This window comes from Struthio camelus, chromosome 12 (assembly GCF_040807025.1).
Source record: "Struthio camelus isolate bStrCam1 chromosome 12, bStrCam1.hap1, whole genome shotgun sequence".
In the NCBI taxonomy this organism is placed as follows: domain Eukaryota; kingdom Metazoa; phylum Chordata; class Aves; order Struthioniformes; family Struthionidae; genus Struthio; species Struthio camelus.
The window spans coordinates 3,457,164-3,475,075 of record NC_090953.1 but is presented as its reverse complement, the minus strand read 5'-3'; the positions used below and the strand labels follow the sequence as shown (position 1 = coordinate 3,475,075).

The following is a 17,912-nucleotide window of genomic DNA, read 5'->3' as shown; positions in this document are numbered from 1 at the left end:
AAAGTAAGAGTCAGCTAAAGAAATCAGAATTGCAGGAAATTCCCATCCCTGCATAGGGTGGCTTTCTCTTTCAAAACAGCAAACAGAGTGTTGTAAGTTGATTGCTGAGTCTTCGGCACTTGAACAGTCACCACTGCTTGCCATGATTAAGATGCAATTAGTGCTTTGATTGACTTGGAGGAAAGGGACAAGTCTCTGGCATTCATTCAGCAGGAGGTGTGTGAGTTACAAAAACAAACCTCCTAGAACAGATGTTAGATCATTAAGCAAAACATCACTTATGAAACACTAATCACAAAATATACAGTCTGAAACTGTGCAACGATTGCTCTGCATTTTCTTGAAAATATATTTTAAGAACAGGGTTGTTAAAAAGCTAAAGGATCTCTTGCATGATCATCTTCGGCATATTAGCAGAGTGGAAAACTACACGGCGGGTGCATTAAACCTTTTTGATGACACACTGGCGAAGCTGGTACCTCCATTTATGTTCACTAAATTTGCATGAGATTGTGACTTCAGGAAGAACACTGAACGAGGAGAGATGTGTATGTTGGACAGAGCAGGCTCATGGAGCAAACCACAGACACAGACTGTCCCTATCCTATTTCTGCCTGAGGTGTGGGGGAAACGAGGGAAGAGAGGGTAAACACTTTTATGTTACCAGTAATATAGAATACTTTAACAGTAAGTTATGGTACACTGATTAACTTGTGTGGCTGAAAAGAGAGATCCAGTTCTTTCTTTGGTCATCTGATGCGATAAGGGAGTGAAAAAGTGAGCATGATCCCTTTAAACCTACAGTCCCATAGTCTGCTCAATGTATGTCAGCATTCATAAGGTATTTTTGCTCCATTTTCCTCTAGGTGTAGACTTGACTTCCACATCACAACTTGGTCACTGGAATTTACTTCTTCAGTGAATTAAACTGCATCAGAGAAAGCTATCCTACTCTGAAGCTAAACAGTACTACATTGCACAGAGTGACCTATATCGTAACTGCAGTGAAAAGATATTGGTCAAAAAGGGTATATTTCCAGGTTAGAGCCTTTACTGTTTGATGGGACCATCCATTTGTCAGGAAATGAATGCACAAAATGCCATTTTCCCTATGCCAGGCCAAGTACCTCCCTAGTCCAGGAGTCTGTTTATCATAGCATCTGCCACTGAGACAGTAAAAGGAAACAACAGACAGACTTCTGGGTACCACAACCCCTCATATGGTTGCTGTAGCCAGTCTGCTTAGCAAGAATACGTCTTCCTGCTCCAGACTAAAAAACTTGTTTTAGGGGGAGGGTAAAAGAAATGGTTAAAATATGTACTACTCAGCAGTAAATCCTACAAGCCACTGATCTTTGAGCGAAAGGAGTGTTTGCAAAGGATGCTATCTTTGACCTTGGTGGAGTAAAACAAGCTCCCACGAAAAGGTCTGGCTGTAAAAGGTGCTGTCTTGGCAGCCAGAAAAGCCAGAGCTCGCTGCCCCTCATTACCCTGCCAGCACGCCTGCATGGGAGCCACAGGAGCCATGAGCCGGCCGCCTCAGCAGAGTGGCATTCAGTCTCCACGCCTAATCAATCCTTCGCCTTTCTCCTGCGTCTGACAATTAGACAGCCAATTAGTGCCACTTAGAAAGCTGTTTCTTGTGTGAATGAAACTCCCAACTCATTTCATGTACAACACAGAACGGCTGGTACTGCTAATAATTTCTGTGACAGCTGACCTTACCTGGGTTTGAACTAGCGATCTAGTAGGATAATAAAATGCCTTTGAAAAGGAAAGTAAAACAAGAGTGATGCGGGGTGAAAATATTCCCACGGAGGCCATAATAGCTTAAACAGCATATGAGCCTTGGACGGAGGGAGAACACGGATTTCCAGTTCTCCAGCTGCTGTTGTGACCACTGTTCAGCATGTATGATGCAGAGGACTTCTTCCTGGCCATGTGCACAACAGGCTGGTGCAAATTCATGTATTTGCTGTAGACTTGCATCAGTCTGCCTGGAGGGCAGTCAGACACAGCTAAAACCCTTTGAGTATCCAAGAGAAAAGGTGCTGTACTCAAGCTAAACGTTGGGCTGTCTCAGCATTATTCAAAATGTCTTTGACTTCTGCAAGGCGTTTACTTTAATATACTGTGTTTTATGGACTGACAGAAGCTGGTCATTCTGGCTCTCTGCCTTTTATGCATTTATTTTGCAAACAAACCTTAACTGAAAAACTAACTGCCTTAATGAGATTTCTACCCTGGCTTTGACAAGTGAGACCTTCCGAACTCTCTGAGTGACAACTGCCAAATATACTTAATTTCTCTATTATATAACAGGAAAATGCACTTGAACTATAGTACCAGCTCTAAGATATTATTAATTATGAATGCACACCCCATTATTAACATTTTGAACTTGATTTAGGAGAATGACCTATGAAATTAAATGCAAGCAGGTACTGTTACAGATATGCAAATTCCACCTCCCTCTCACCACCTGCCCGGCTCCATAATGCTGCCGGATACTCCTATCCAGTTGTTAATGAGTTATATGTTCTATTAAACTAATTTCAAATGTTACGTATTGAATCTTCACTCTCGCAATATGGTACTTTATATTTCTATCCTATTTTGTAAAATTAATCAACAGCTGTGCTCCGTATGTTGATTATTCTTTCTTCTACTAAGTTCAGGAGGCTAATGAGTATAGTGAAATGCCTGGATGTGGTATACATGATGGGAAGGAGTAGCTAATTCAATCAAACATATACCCCTGAAAATGTTAAAGCTATATTAAGAAATCTAGCTATAAAAAACCTGATATCTTATATCTTTCTCTTCCAAGTCAGAACGATCCATATGGACATCACAAACCTTCCGAAGTGCTTCATTTTCTTCATCATTTTCAGCTTGAAGGCCCAATTGATCAAAGTATCTTCCCGATAGCTATCCAAACGTATTATCTCTTGATTTTAGGGGTCACATCTGACTTTCACCTTATCACTACAAAAGCTTAATGTTACTGGATGTTGGATCAGGGCCAATTTCAGTAAACGCTCCTCTCCTTGTGCAAAGCAGCATGTTCCTGCCCTCTCTCTTCTTTGACTGCATTACACCTTCCTGCACCCAAATCTGTGAGAGGGCACCTCAGTACAACCAAAGATAGGGCATCCCCTATCTCCAAGCAACTGCTCAGAAGCTAACTGCAGCGAGCCCTTTCTCTTGTATGAAATCCAGGTCTGATGGGAGCATCACAACACAGCAAGGACACAAGTGGTCTTTGGTCCCAGGGACTTAGAGACTCCAGTTTAGATCAAAATGAATGATGACAACAGTGTAACCAACACCATCTATATGACTTTTCATACCTTTAAAGTACTTCAGAAATATTAACTAAATGTTGCTGAAACTAAATGATAGACTCTTAGTACAAGGAGAGGTTTGGGCATACAACTCCTGTTACTGTTAATTCTCCCCTATGTATTGGGGGTTAGGTACAGGGAACCAAACTCCATTAATAACTCAAGCTGCCAGCTCACATCCATCAGCATCAAATATTAATAGACTCATGAGGGCCAGAGCCTACATCTTTCCGGATGCCAGTCAATAATATGTCTTATTTCTATCCAGGGTGAGGTGAAGATTTTCTTACTTAGAAATTACTATTGGACAATGGAAGTTGAGCTTAAAAACACACTGTAGCCTTAGGTATTCACTGTGATAACAAGCTCTGGACACTTCAGAGAGTATTTTCCTTGAATTAATGTTGAACTAACAGTAGGTCTTAGATTGCCTGTTTCTGCTAAAGACATACCCCTGCTGTAAAGAAGGGCCAACTGCTTTCAACACCTCTTTCCAGAGTTCAGTAGAAAAACTTGTGTTTACTCCAGTACATTTTCATCAGGCCTTTACATTCCTAAAATATATTTTCAAAGGAAAAAAAAAAAGGTATCCAAGAGGAGTTAATATTCCAGCAATGGTCAAAAATACACAGGAAAGTCTGCAGCTCCCACTGGTCTCTATTGGAATTTTGACTATTTAACACACACGAAATCAAGAATTTCAGAAGTAGCTACAATCTACAGGAATAAATCTGCACTGGAGGGCCAGAAGCTGGTTCCATTGAAATCAGTGGCAAAACAGAACATCAGTTTTTCAAGGCCTCTGCAATGCAGAAGGCTAACGGGGCTGTTATTGAACCCAGCCTCAAGTTTGCATGACAAAGACCCACGTGACAGGTTTGTTTGCATGTTCTCAAGGTTTAATCTGCCCAGATACTGAAAACCTTCAACTCCTCTGCAAATCGGGGGCAAAAGAACATTTAAAGGCAACATATTTGAATCCGTAGTAATCTGTAAGGTGACTGCAGCTAATCTGAGCTTTTTAATACAGAATCTGAATTCTTCTCTCTCCCCCTCCTTGCCTTTTTTTGTGCCAGGTGAATTAATGTGCAACACCTGTCAACAGCAAGAGGAAAGTTTAAAGTTTGGTTCTCAGGGCTCACAATGCAAGCATTAAATAGATAAAAAAGCCTGGTACAGTGCCATATGTATGTAGTGATAAACAGATCAGAAAGACAAAATGCGGGTGCTGCTTGTAGCTGATGTCTGTGTGTCCAGATAAGCTGCTTGGTATGGATTTAGTACATAAAAGTACATATTTATATGTACACACATAATGTGGCACACCAGTGTACTGGTACACAGTGTCTGTGCGCTGATGCAGATCACAGATACAGTTCTGTATATTTACTTATTTAATTGTGACATTTACAATTAACCCAAAGTGGTTCTCCACAAACATTCCCTCAAGGTAAACATATGGTTTCCAGCAACACAAACTGGTAGAACAAACTAATTTCCCTAATGATATTCCAATGGAAATTAATGTGCTCCTCATAGGCATATTAGCAGCGATACCAAACTTTGAACTTTTATCAGTCTTTTCTCTCACCTCAGACTCAAGCAATTTATTCATGACCTTACTGTACAGCATCTTTAGTTTTCCAGACGTAATGATGTCCTCTGGCAGAATTCCTTTCCCCCCGGGTGCTACTAATTACTCCCTGCAGATGCTCTTATTGGTGCTAATGATAAAATGCAGAAAAAAGGTTAGGGAAGGACCTTGTACCTCACAGAAACCAGGCTTTTAGTTTGCAGGTAATCACTGTTACTAAAATCTTACACATTTCCTTTCCTCATTTTGTAACATTATATGATGTAGCTGTGCTAGAGTTCAAAACACACCTGGAACAGCGTCAGTCCCAGTGAAACCACTGAAGACCTTTTTAATCTATGTTTCCCCTCCCCTTATTTTTTATGGGAGAAGACAAGGTGAAGTAGAAAGGATGGGAAAGAACCTTCTTATGTTTAGAGAGTGATTTTAGAGCTCATGACTCACCCAAAGACACAGCCATTGACAGTCCCAAACACTGAAGTCTTTCATTAAATCATAAAGCCTTTCCTACAGGCATCACCAAAACTTTTCCCCAGTCTGCACCTCAGTGGCATCATAGTCTTCTGAAGATACTGGAAAATTTGGACAGTCAATAAAGACCAAACAAAGGTACCTTTGGGAATGGGAAGAACTTACTGCTTTTCTTCTTAAAATCTTACAACAATTTACAAACATTTACAAACTGATCCCAGCATTTTATTTCACCTCTGAATTGGTACTTATATGCTAATTCATACAGTAAATATCACAGTAAATGCCAGGTTCAAAATTAGCCATCCTGATAAGAATCCCTAAAATTGGTGTTATGATCAGAAGTATTCAGTAAAACACACACAAATAAATGGGAAAATTGTGGTTTATTGTTTTCCAATTATTTCTATACAAAATTGTGTTGGCTTTGGTGGATTCCTATTTCTCTAAAGGCAAACATATTTGCTGTGGGCCTGATTCTACCATGGACTGCTACTCTCTCAATAGGGCCACAGAAGAAACCAGGCTGGATGCTCATTTCTGGCCTTGTTGGGCTCTTGGCACCTGTCATCCCTGCACCTGGGGATTTTCTGTTCCCCATTGCAGAGCAGCCTGACAACCAACTCAAGTTACATTAGCAGTACACTTGGGTTATTTTTATTTCATAAACAGGGGTACTCAGCCTACGGTTCCAGGGCTGCATGGGCTTCAAAACAACCATTATTCAGCCCTCTTCCCAGAAGGGACTTTCCCCATCACATCGACTGGGTAAAGCTTTGGCCACAACTTAGGAAAGACTTTGATTAGGATTTGGCTACCTGGAGAATAATTTGTACTTACCAGGAGGGGGGAATTTGGGCAGCTTTCTGGTCTACTCTCAAGTTCAGGACCACCTGAAGGCCAGGCCCTGGCTTCTCTGATCTTCAGATGTCCCTGTTCCATTTACTCAGGGGAAGGGACATCTGAAGTCCATCAGCTGTACAGACGGTCCCGGTGGCCGCAGCCTCTTCCTTAGTGCCCTTATGCTGGACACAGAGAGGTGTCCTGCGGGCACACGCTCCGACGTGCCACATGCTGCCAAGAGGGGCAATGCTCTGGCCTGACCAAACTGCTCATGAGAGGGAGCACTAGACTGTAACAAAGGTAGCAGACTCTGGCTTTGTGGGTTTTTTGCTTCCATGTAATCAAGTGAAAACAAATATGAATAAAACTTTCATTAAAAAATCGTATTTTGCATATTAAACAGCAAACCTGAGCTGGCTTTCTCTGACAGTGAGCACTGTAATCCCCCTTACCACACAGGAACAGTTTTCTAGTTTACACTGCAAATATGCCCAATATCAGTTATCTGCAACTAAAAAAATTCATTCCTACTGTTCAAGCCACCTAAATACAGGCATTAAATAAAAGGAAGAGAATTCAATAAAGAGAACAGGCAAGACCCACAGATATTGTAAATCAACGTAACACTGTTGCTAGCAAAAATATCTAAACCAACTTTACAACACTTGAGTACTGGGCTGGTTTAGTATTTAGGCCTTAACTGCAGAGCACTTTAGTGTCAGTGAGGCAATGAATACAGCCTCATATAATTAAATGTATTCACAAGGAAAGTAGTGTGGAGAGTAAAAAAGATGATCATCAACCCCTGAACAAGGTTTTTTTTTATACAGTCAGCACTTTTCCCCCAATAAAATAACACAAAACACATTTACCCATAAGAGAACTCTCCAAAAATAGACTGCATTTAGACTGGGTAAAACAACTGCTACATCATTTGCTCAGGATATGTCCTCCGGTGAGATGGTGCATCATACCTGCAAAGATAGCCTCCAATGGCTGCCTGTGATGGAGTATCAGTCACATATCCATGCACAGTTCAAAAACCCCGATGGAGGTCAATGTCTGGTTAAATTAGACTGTACGCAGAGCTCGGCCCAGGCACCAGCAGCTGGTTACATGAGGGCAAGACACTAAAACAAACTCCCAATTCTCTTCACACAAGAGCTGTGGAAACTGTTTATGGAATAGAGATTTGAGATGGAAATGAAAACATCTATAATACATGGGTTTAGATTTAATTAATGGGAAAATATTTTATCAAGGCAGGTCAGTCATGTCTACATCAGGAGGAAATATAAATATATATTACCAGGCCTGCTGCATGACCAACATCTGTGTTTAGTTAAAGCAGTTTAAGTCTGCAATAGGCCCACTTAAGATTTATTCAGGTGTGGTGGGCTGGAGACTCTCAGAATACTTTAAAATTAACTCTGGAGAAGCTATAGAGTACAACTTCTGCAGGGCTCATTGCTGTTTCTATAATCAATTTTGATCAGCTGCTTTTTAAAACACTCCAAAAAAGCATGGCCAGATCACAACTAAATGCCCCAAAAGGTGAAATGGCCCAGGAATAATGCACATTCTTCTATTTCAAGTTGGTGGAAAGTATTTAAATGTTAGAGAAGTATATACTACACGTGCTACTCAGGATTTACTCAATAGGCCAATTGTGTCCAAACTGTGGGACAGGAGCCAAATGAGTATTTCAAAATACTAAACTGCAGCTCTTGAATGATAGCTGGTAAAAACAGAAGAAAAAGAATCTGCTCTCTTCTGCTTTTTTAAATGGAAGAGTTTGAGTTGAAGCCATCGCTCTGGTAAAGAATAAGCGGCTACACCCAGCTGGTGCTTCCTCTGCCTGTGCTGCACCGCTGTGGGTGCATCAAGGACCTCACCCATCCCCTCTGTCACTGGCCACAGCTGCACGATATGCGCTGCGCCACAGGGGAGAGGGAACGGCTCTGGCTCTTCCAGTTTCTGTTTTCCTACCTGCTTAGGAGAGACCCTGGCAGAGCAGAGTAGAAGCTCATCTTGTCCTGTGCAGTGGACTATCTACACAACAGCAGCTAAGCTCCTTTGTGTTACCACTTAAGGCCAACCCTCCAACAAGATGTTAACACACTGGGTATAGCTTCATCTTTTTCTATCCCAGATTTGGGCAGATTAGATCAGTCTGGAGGTTGATTTGACTTGATAGTGGCAAACAGAAGCCTAAACCATTTGGAAATACGCAGACAGGAATGCACTTCAAAGTGAGAGGAGCCAGGAGAGAAATGTTAGAGCTTCCAAGGACAATTGTGCACTAGCTATGTTATGGGGACATCCTTGCCTGAAAATCAGAGACGGTTCCTGCTCTCTCCACGTGGCCTAAGTGACACAAAGGGAGGGCATGGTCCAAGAGCTGCCTCGCAGAACCACTACAGCCTCCTGACTTTCTGCCATAGTAAGTTTAGGCTCTGGCTGACAAGTCCAAGCAGTTCTGCAAAAAAGAGACCAGCAAAAACACGGCATAAAAGGTGTTATTTATACTTTTGGCCTCTATGACATCAAGCAGTTTAATTATAAATACAAAGGAGAAAAATTATCCGTATTTGCTTGCTTCAAATCCACTGCCTAATTTTTAATTGGGTAGGCTCTTAATTGTGAGAAATAGCAAACACACATTCCTTCTTCTCTCCTGTCCTGAGAAGGGGTCTCTAAGAGACCTCTCTCATATCTACCCTCAGCCACCCTTTGCCATGCAAAATCATTCCAGTCTGTTATTCTTCTTTTACAGGAGCCATTTCACAATTTAATTATGCATTGTGTGAAAAGCACTATCTTTGTCTTTAAGCCTGCTGTGCAGTCATTTAATTGGGTGCCCCTTGTTCCTGTGTTATTAGAAATAGTAAATAATCATTCCCTGTTCACGTTCTCTGCACCATCCACAGCTCCATAGATCTCTATCATATCCCTTCTCAGCCATCTGTTTTCTGAAATGGAGTTCTAGTTTATCGAGTCACTGTTTGTATAGAAGCTATTCCATATAAAAGATCATCTTTGTCACCATTCTCTACTTCCATTATATCCTTTGTAAGCAGCAATCAGCCAAACTGCATGCAGCAATTTAAGATTTAGATATATTATGTATTTATACAATAGCACAACCATAGTGGGGTTTTTTTTTTCTGTTTTGTTCTCTGCTCCTGGTCATTCCGACTATTCTATTTGGTACTTTAGGTTGGTTTGTTTTTTGACTGGTGCCAAGCATTGATTTGAGTTTTTCAGAAAACTATCCACTCTGATTGCTGATCTCATTCCCTCAACGGTAGGAATTAAATTCACGGTCACCTTTTGTGTATTTACTCAGTGTTATTTTTTCTCTTGTCTATTTGCGTTTCTGAACACTGAATTTCGTCTTACCCAGCCTTTCTCCAAATTTGCCATTAACTTTACATTTGACCATCCCAAATAATTTCACTTCATTTGCAAACTTTCTTTTAGAAATCTTCTACAGTGGTACTATACAATTAATAATAATATAAACATTACTATAAATAATAATCCAAATTAACTGAATTGGGATGCCACGACGTTTGCTACACAGTTACTTAAGCACAAGTCCAAGCATAGTCTCAAATCTAAACTTCCCTACTGTGAGCACTGCATTCCCTAGCTGAGGCCTGCATCTTTCTGTAGCAGTAGTAGTCCAATAAGCTCAGCACTTCTGTGCATGCCTGAACTCTTGTTCACACAGACCGGATTGACTGAGTCCAGGACGGGTTAAACGGGCCGTAAGCAGCAGCTCTCCTGAGCTAGTCTTTTCCTAAGAGCGCTGAAGCTACAGAAGCAGCAAGGAGGATGGCAAATATGTGAGATTAGGGTTGACAGTGCTAACACCTGCTGTTGACCATGGCTCTGAGCTGTACGACGGAGACATCATTCACACGTGAAAGAATCGAGGCCAAAAAAGGAAACTTGTCTATATAGGCCGAAAAGATATTTTATGGCATGAACTGAATAACATTCAATGTCAACTTTAAGCTAAGATGCATCCCTTCTGAAAAGCTGGTATATAACCTGGCAATCATACATAGGCATATGAACAGATGTTTTCTCCAAACTGACTTACACAGATCTCTTAAGAAAATCTCCCCAAAACAAAAGAGTCCAAGATCTGGTAAAAATTCTGTTGCAGTTTTGCCTTAAAAAAACTACATGAGGATTTTTCATTTACACGTTCCTGATTATAAAGCTTAAAACCTTGTCCTTTGACAGTACAGTTAGACAGAAAATTAACCAATGTCTTAAATACTATACTAAGGTGGTTTTAATGAAGTCAAATTGTAATTTAAACTTCCAGGAGAATCAGCTACCAATGTTTTTATGCAAAGAACTTTCCATAGACACACAGACAGTCTGGATAAAGAGATATACATTTAGAAACTTAACAGATGAGAAGAGACACTGCTATTGGCAGTTTGGTTGATTCCTCTGCAAAATTCAGATCAAATAAGTCAGTTTGAACAGGATATTGAGCTCCACTGATACTAAGTGAGGGTACAGAAATGGAAATGCAATTTGACATAGCCACATTGCCAATTAAGGATAAAATACTGGAAATATGTCAACTAGCAACAAAGACAGAGGCATCCAGGGTTCTTATATGAAGCTGGTTCCTTTGGACCCACTTAAGAAAAGTTTGGAGTTATTCAGGTAAATAAAACTACAGTAGAGCCCAGAAGTAAAAGTAAATATAAGAAGAAAGGGAAGGAGACTGGGACTTGCTCACAGTTCTTATCAAATTATAGACACTGTGTGTAACTGAATAAGTTCTCATTAGTACAGGGCGTCACTGAGACAAAGTCCACTCTCGTATATCTAGAACAATCCTACTGAAGCTAGCAGTTGTGTTCAGGTAAACTTGGGCTGACAAAGTAGAATTTGAGCTGTCACAGGCAATTTCTGTAGCTTGTACATTGATAAGAGAGAGAGCAAGCAAAACGAAATAGAAGTAGTTCATAAAAGGTTTTGAAAAAGGCCATTGATTTCAAAGAAAAGGATGCAGTTTCCACAATAGAGGGAGACCCACTGTGTCCTGTGACCTTGTTAAATACTCCAGCACAATAGTTCACCTACTCAAAAGCATACACCAAATGCCCTGAAGAGTGAAGAAGACCCTCCATTATGTTCCATGCAGCCAGGCGCTGGCATGAACACTGTCAAGGTTTAGGAAAACACAGGCTCCTAAACGCTGCCGCTGCCAGTGCTCCAGCAGAAATGTCTAATTGGTCAACAGGAGCTCCAGGGGCAGAGCGCCAACAAGCCTAATAGGCATCAAGCACCTGGTTCATTGATACAAAAATCAACAGGAGAGCTGCTTAGTTTGAAAGCCGGGGAATACACAGGTGGTGTCCCCATAATGATCTTCCCTGTTGGGATCTGAATGTAGGATATTTTCTCCTGTGATACAGCAGGGCTGGAAAAATCCACTTGTGAGTCATTATTGAAATACTGATTTTAGCCCGCATCTGGTTTCATTGCACTGGTGGTGATGTTTGCTGTTTCCTAGTCTATGTGTGGCACGGTTGTCTCATAAGTGGATCGAGTTTTCAGAAAGGCACCCATAATTTAACAAAAATGCAGTACGATTTGGGTTGAATGCAATGCTTATGAAGGGTGCCATTCCAAAAGCTCTGAGTACCTGTGCTGTTTGTCCCCAGAAAATGTCCTAAGGGAACTTTGAAATGGATCACGTGGCCATGCCACCAAGCTTGACCTGAAGCAATGGTTTGTGAAGGTAATATGGTGGCTCATTCTGCCAGCAAATTTGCCAGCCACTGCTGATAGAAATGGGATTTGTGATGTACACACTCATCCACAGGGAGCTGGACTGAGACCAAAGTCATTTCATGAAGGCCACTGCACAGCCAAGAGAAGATAATTTTCAATCTGTATGACCTCGTCTGGACTAGACCTAGTAGCCTAAGGATGAAAAACTTTACAGTCTGTTATTAGTCCCAATGGCTTACAAGAAATGGAAGTACAGCCATCTGACATACCTAAATATATACTTCTGGATGCATAGAGAAATGGGCAAGAAAATTCAGAGGTCATCAATGAATAGGGATACCAAGATGGAATTCAAAGATAGTTTTTTTCTGGTTTATGAATATGCAAAAATCTTGGTAGGTACAAATCATTGCTGAGTAGTCTATTTAAGTAGTCTATTTAAGTGAGAAATGCACCAAAACATAGGGCATGAGAAGTTTTGATTTATGTTACTAAACTCAGACCTTCTAGCACGCAGTCCAGCTAACAGAAAAACTCTGCAACTAGACGACAATTCTTTCACTTCAAGCTTCATTTCAAGAAAAAACTTCCAATTCACCCTTAATTAGGCTGTCTGGAGCAGAGGTGGATTTTGTTGCCTGCTTTAGACCTGCTACTGGTTCCACATCCATTTATGAAATCATTTGTAAGCTTAAAAAGAACTATCAGATGAGGTTTCAGATTTATCGCCATCTCGAAGCCACCAAGCAAAGGCAAGTCCCAAGGACAATGTATTTCTTATAGACCAGAATCAGGAAAGTGGAATCTAGGACATAGCCATAATTATTACAGTTATCATTACAACCTGACTGTTCATTGTGCCTAATTTGTTTCACAATTAACAGCATTTTCATTTTTATCTACTTTTCAAGTGCCACCTGAATATCATTTTTAACTTGGCCTATCATGGTTTTCTAGGGAACAGTTACATCTCCTACATTTTTCTTGTAGATTTTAGTAGAATTGCCCATATCCTGATCTGCCACTCTGCCCACAGACAAAATAATCTTCTCAAAACTGTTCAGAACACTTCAAAAAGGGCAGGAGTTTTTTGCTATTTCTTCAGTTGCATCCCACTGTTATCTTTGAATCCAAGCAGTGACTTTTCCTCTTACACTACTTCTCGTGTCACTGGTGATAGTCTTCCCAGGTTTGTTGTGCCTGTCCAGTTGTCTATGCCTCTTTATTTCCAGGCTAGCTGAGGAGTAGTCATGGTTACGAAGGGATATTCCCAAACACCTTATAACGAAGTCTACAAAAAACTTTTGAATAATTGAGGAGGAACAAAAGAAAAACAATAAATAGGAAAGAGTTAAAGGCTAGGAGAACAGAAATCAATTTCCTCCACATCATTACCTAATGCACAGTCTTTGATCAGCCAAAATCCTTTTCTTTTTAAGAAATGTGAGGCTTGGTACTTTTAACCTGCTTGTGCAGGGAGAGGCTTATGTGAATTTGGTGTCCGTGAGCCTATCTGAATTTGGCCATCACTGCAGTCATCAATAAAATATTAACCCACTGGCTAATGTGAACCAAATCTGGAAGTGGGGCAGGAGCCTTCAAAAAAATTATGCATCTCACATTTCCTGAATATTTAGTCAGGTCGATGACAGAAGCCCAGATTAGTCCCTTCCTCAACAAAATAAAAGTGAAATTCAGGGAAGTATATGTTTCCGGTAGCAGTGAGCTGGTCGATGAGTGCCCTCATCCAAGCACATCAGCATACAGAGTGTGAGCCGGGTATCGCTCTGGTTTCCTTAGCGAGCTGAAGTGTCATAGGGACCATGAGAGGTAGACAGGGTTACTGCAGTGGGCTAGGAAAGGCCGGGGTGCCAACGATACAAATTCATGGGAAACAGAGTTTCTTTAGTTCCCCTACTTACAGAACAACTTATTTTATTTTTGTTAATAATTAATGATTCACTCACTCCTGGCTACCACCTACGTTCAAACCCACCTGCACAGTATGGATGCCTTTTTCTGTATCCATTGCCACTACCGCTAGCCATTCACAATGATTTTGAGACAGTGGATTATGAATACAAATAGGAAACCAGTGAGAAGAAAATGCGTCTTCTTTGTGCATCTAGGTAATTCATGAAATGAGACTGGGCAAACTATTTTTGTTGCCTGTAATACTCCAGTTAATTGGACAACTGCTGTGCCAGAAAACCTTTTCCCCTCCTACAGCAAGTAAAATTTATACTGGTTATTGGTAACAAGAACATCCTGATAAAACGGTTGAATTTATTTTATATCTATAAATGAAAAGAGCTCTTAACAAAGGGGGGTAACTGATACGCTCAGTAAATCAAGGATAAAAGGGCGCAGGCTGTATTGAAGATTTTTTCCCCTCGTTTTTTCTTTTTAAACCTTTTGATGAGGTACCCTGTTGCTCCGAGATGAGCTTCCACTGAAGTGCTTTTGGAATTATCTCAAAGAGAAATGGATCATTTAAATGAGTTAAAGTCCCCAAAACAGATCTACTATCTTTAACCCTAGAATCTCGATATCAAGAATTTTGTGAAGTTTATAAAATAAGTCTACTACTGAATCTAGGGTTTATAAGACAAAGAAAGAAGTCTCATTCACTTTTCCTACTTTCTTCCTGAAGTGGTGAAGGATAATACATTTAGAATAAAGATGAAAGCAAATATGTTAAAGAGAAGAAAACTTCTGATAAATATGTATTTATCAACCTTGAGTGTTCAGAAAACACCTACAGGCGCCGATTCTTTCAACTCCTCCAGACCTACCTGGGATTTCTGTCCTTCAGGAAAAATTCCATTGAAGATAAGGTGCTCCTTTCTATTTACTTTTTTTTCTTTTAGACAACAGAGAGAATTTTAAAGGTGTACAACAGCAGAGCAGGCTTCAAATTTTAGAAGGAAAGATTGTTTTTTCTCTCCTGATGTTTTCTTCAGGGAATAAGAGATATTTCATGTGCCAGAAGGAAGCCAGTCATGGCTGGAATACTCAACAGACTGGGACTGTTAGTTCCTTATGACCTCTATAGGTAAAACAGAATTAAGGTCCTCCTCAGTTGTACAGAAAGGTAAGTTGGTCATTTTATTTACCTGGACAGGCATGGGACAGACTAGGACAGGCCTTAGGCTGTTTGTGTGTGTGTGTGTGTGTTCGTACTGACCGGGAGATTGTCTGTTATAAAGTTTGTCGTACATTTGCCATGCATTTGCACAGATTTATGTCATTATAATGTACCTTTATTATTACAAAGTGCTCAAGCTATTGTCTATAGCGTGCTACAGGGGCTGACTTTTACTCCAATATGCAGGCATGCCCACGTAAACCTAGGCAGCAATTTGTTGCCCTGTGGTAGAGAAAACATTATATTCAGAAACTCTGGCATACTAGACAAAATTCTGGATTTACAGATCCAGATTAAGCCTGATGTTTCAGCCCTTATGTGCACAGATTTGTACTGAGCTCAGTGGGAGATATATAAACATAAGGACTTACATAAGGATATATTTGAGAGGTATCATTTTATTACATTTTTAAAATGCAGTTTTGATGCAAAGGCAACAAAAGATGCAAATCACTACAGATGCACAGTATGGGGATATATCTTGGGAGGTTTTAGGCAATCCAAATGGCATTCCAAAAGCTCAAAAAACTTCCATTAAGAGGTCATCACTCTTATAGTCCCCATCCTTCCCCATACTGTGTAATGCAGGGATGGGCTTGTATAGGATCTACCACTGTAGTCAAGGAATAGAAAAATGTCAAATGAATTCTTTCATTTTGTTGATGAAGTGCTAGCTTTGCTTGCCAGCATGCAGGGTTCAATAAAAGCAGACAAGTCTTCAAAAGATTGCAGCATAAATAGATGAACTCTTTAAAGTAATATAAGTTCTGTCATCTAGAAGTGAAATATAGACCTGAGCTCCCGCCGAAGTAGAAGCTGACCGCACATTCCACAGATAAGTGTTAAAGTTTTCTCAGAGTGTCTGGGACTGAGAAATGTTTTAACTACATATCTCCTTTGCCACACCAGACAGAATGAAAGTATTTGAGGTTAAATATGTTTTTCAAAGGAAGAAAATAAAGCATATATGAAGAAACACAGGTGTGTCGCACAATGAGATCTCCAGATAGCTACTGTTTTCAAGAAAGCTGCAATTAGCTGTGCAATGGAGAAGGTGAACCAGTTGCATTTCAGTAGCATATATAACGATCTTAGTAGCTAGAAAGCTGATAGGTACATGCAGGGGGTTGGTTCCAAGACTTCCTTGTGAGACAGAAGGTCACAGAATCACAGAATGGCTGAGGTTGGAAGGGACCTCTGGAGATCGTCTAGTCCAACCTCCCTGCTCAACCAGGGTCACCTAGATCACATTGCACAGGATCGCGTCCAGGCAGGTTTTGAATATCTCCAGCACAGGAGGTCAGGATTCCTGTGGTCCCCTGCCATATTTAATTCATATCCTCTGGTCTTCTTCACCACATTTATTGAATCACAGAAAAAAATTCAATGAACCAAAACTAAAAGAAGAGTGGACAGGGCAGATCCTGATTTCTTGTACTTCCCTACTCCACAGCTGACTTCAGTGGGCTTGTAAGTGAGCAACTGAAAGCAAAATTTGGAAGGAGGGGAAGACACAAGTTAGTACAACCCCTCTTGCCACCCCCATAATTGCATCCAAGGAATTTATTGCAAGGAGTGATTATTTGCATGTGGGAGTAAGGATGTAGTTTCTACCAGTCAAGAATCTCCTTGCATGTTTTTTTAAACCTAATCTTTGTGTACTCCCTGTGCGTGTTTATCAGATTCCTCCTTGTCACAAAGGAGACGGCAGCAGAACGGCCTTTCAGAACCATTCTTCAGAAAAGCATCAGTGGCAATTCGTCACATGAGGACTGAGAGGCTCAAATACGTTAAAATTATCAGCTTCTGGGAAGTGCCCTATAGGCATGCTTGTTATGATGATTCCCTGCAAACATCTTAATTAAAAAGGATATAACCCCTTATTCTCCCTTCACCAGTGAGATGTAATAAGGCCAGGGTTTCCAACAGGCCTGCAGTGTGGACTCTGCACTTCGGGAGAAGCTCTAGAGATGCTCTGTGATTTTGCAGGAAAAGATTTTGCTGTGTCCCCTCTGCTATTATCCCATTTTATTGCCTTGTACACTGCCTCCAAGAACTGGGCTATTTTGAGAATGACTGTGGATCACTCAGACTTCTTGGCTATTCCTCCGGGCAAATCTACGCACAGCATTTGCATCAAATTCTATTGGTTTAGATACCTATACAGTTAAAATGCTGCAGTTCCCTAGTGTGAGCACAGTCACGCTGAGACCTCATACAGATAACCTGTACTGGTACTCAATAGCACTTTTTCATCACTTAGATATGTTTTTAGAGGTAGGTATGTGCAAATGTGGTTGTTGAGTCTGACCCAAAATATTCATCAAGAAAAAGAAGACATAAAATGTTTTGAAATCCTATCCAAAACTGCTAGCTCACCAATATTTAGCTTTGGCATTTGAATTTTTGGAAATGTCACAGCTAATAAATAATGTATTTTTTTCTGAGCTACAATGTACATTTTTATTTTAAAACTTCAATCTGCTTAACTTCCAAAAAATTAAGTGCTCTAGTCACGTACATGTCAACCTATGGGACGGCTGCCTTTCTACTTAAATACATTTAATAAAGGTGACCAGATGCTTTGTGTTTTTAATGGCTTGTTCTGCATCCCAACAAAATGTCCCTGTTTTGGCTGCGATCACAGATGATTCATTCTGAAACCCAGCCCAGCTGCCCTGATATAGCCGAGGCAGGGCAGAGCTAAAAAACAAGCCATCTGTGCAGGAGAAGTGGG

The 17,912-nt window shown here is 40.6% G+C and overlaps 1 protein-coding gene across 15 annotated transcripts in view; it reads right to left on the bottom strand.

Annotated features, from left to right (window-relative positions):
* MEGF11 (multiple EGF like domains 11) overlaps nt 1-17,912 on the bottom strand; it is a 279,056-nt gene that overhangs the window by 58,294 nt on the left and 202,850 nt on the right. The gene's annotated exons all lie outside the window — the stretch shown is intronic.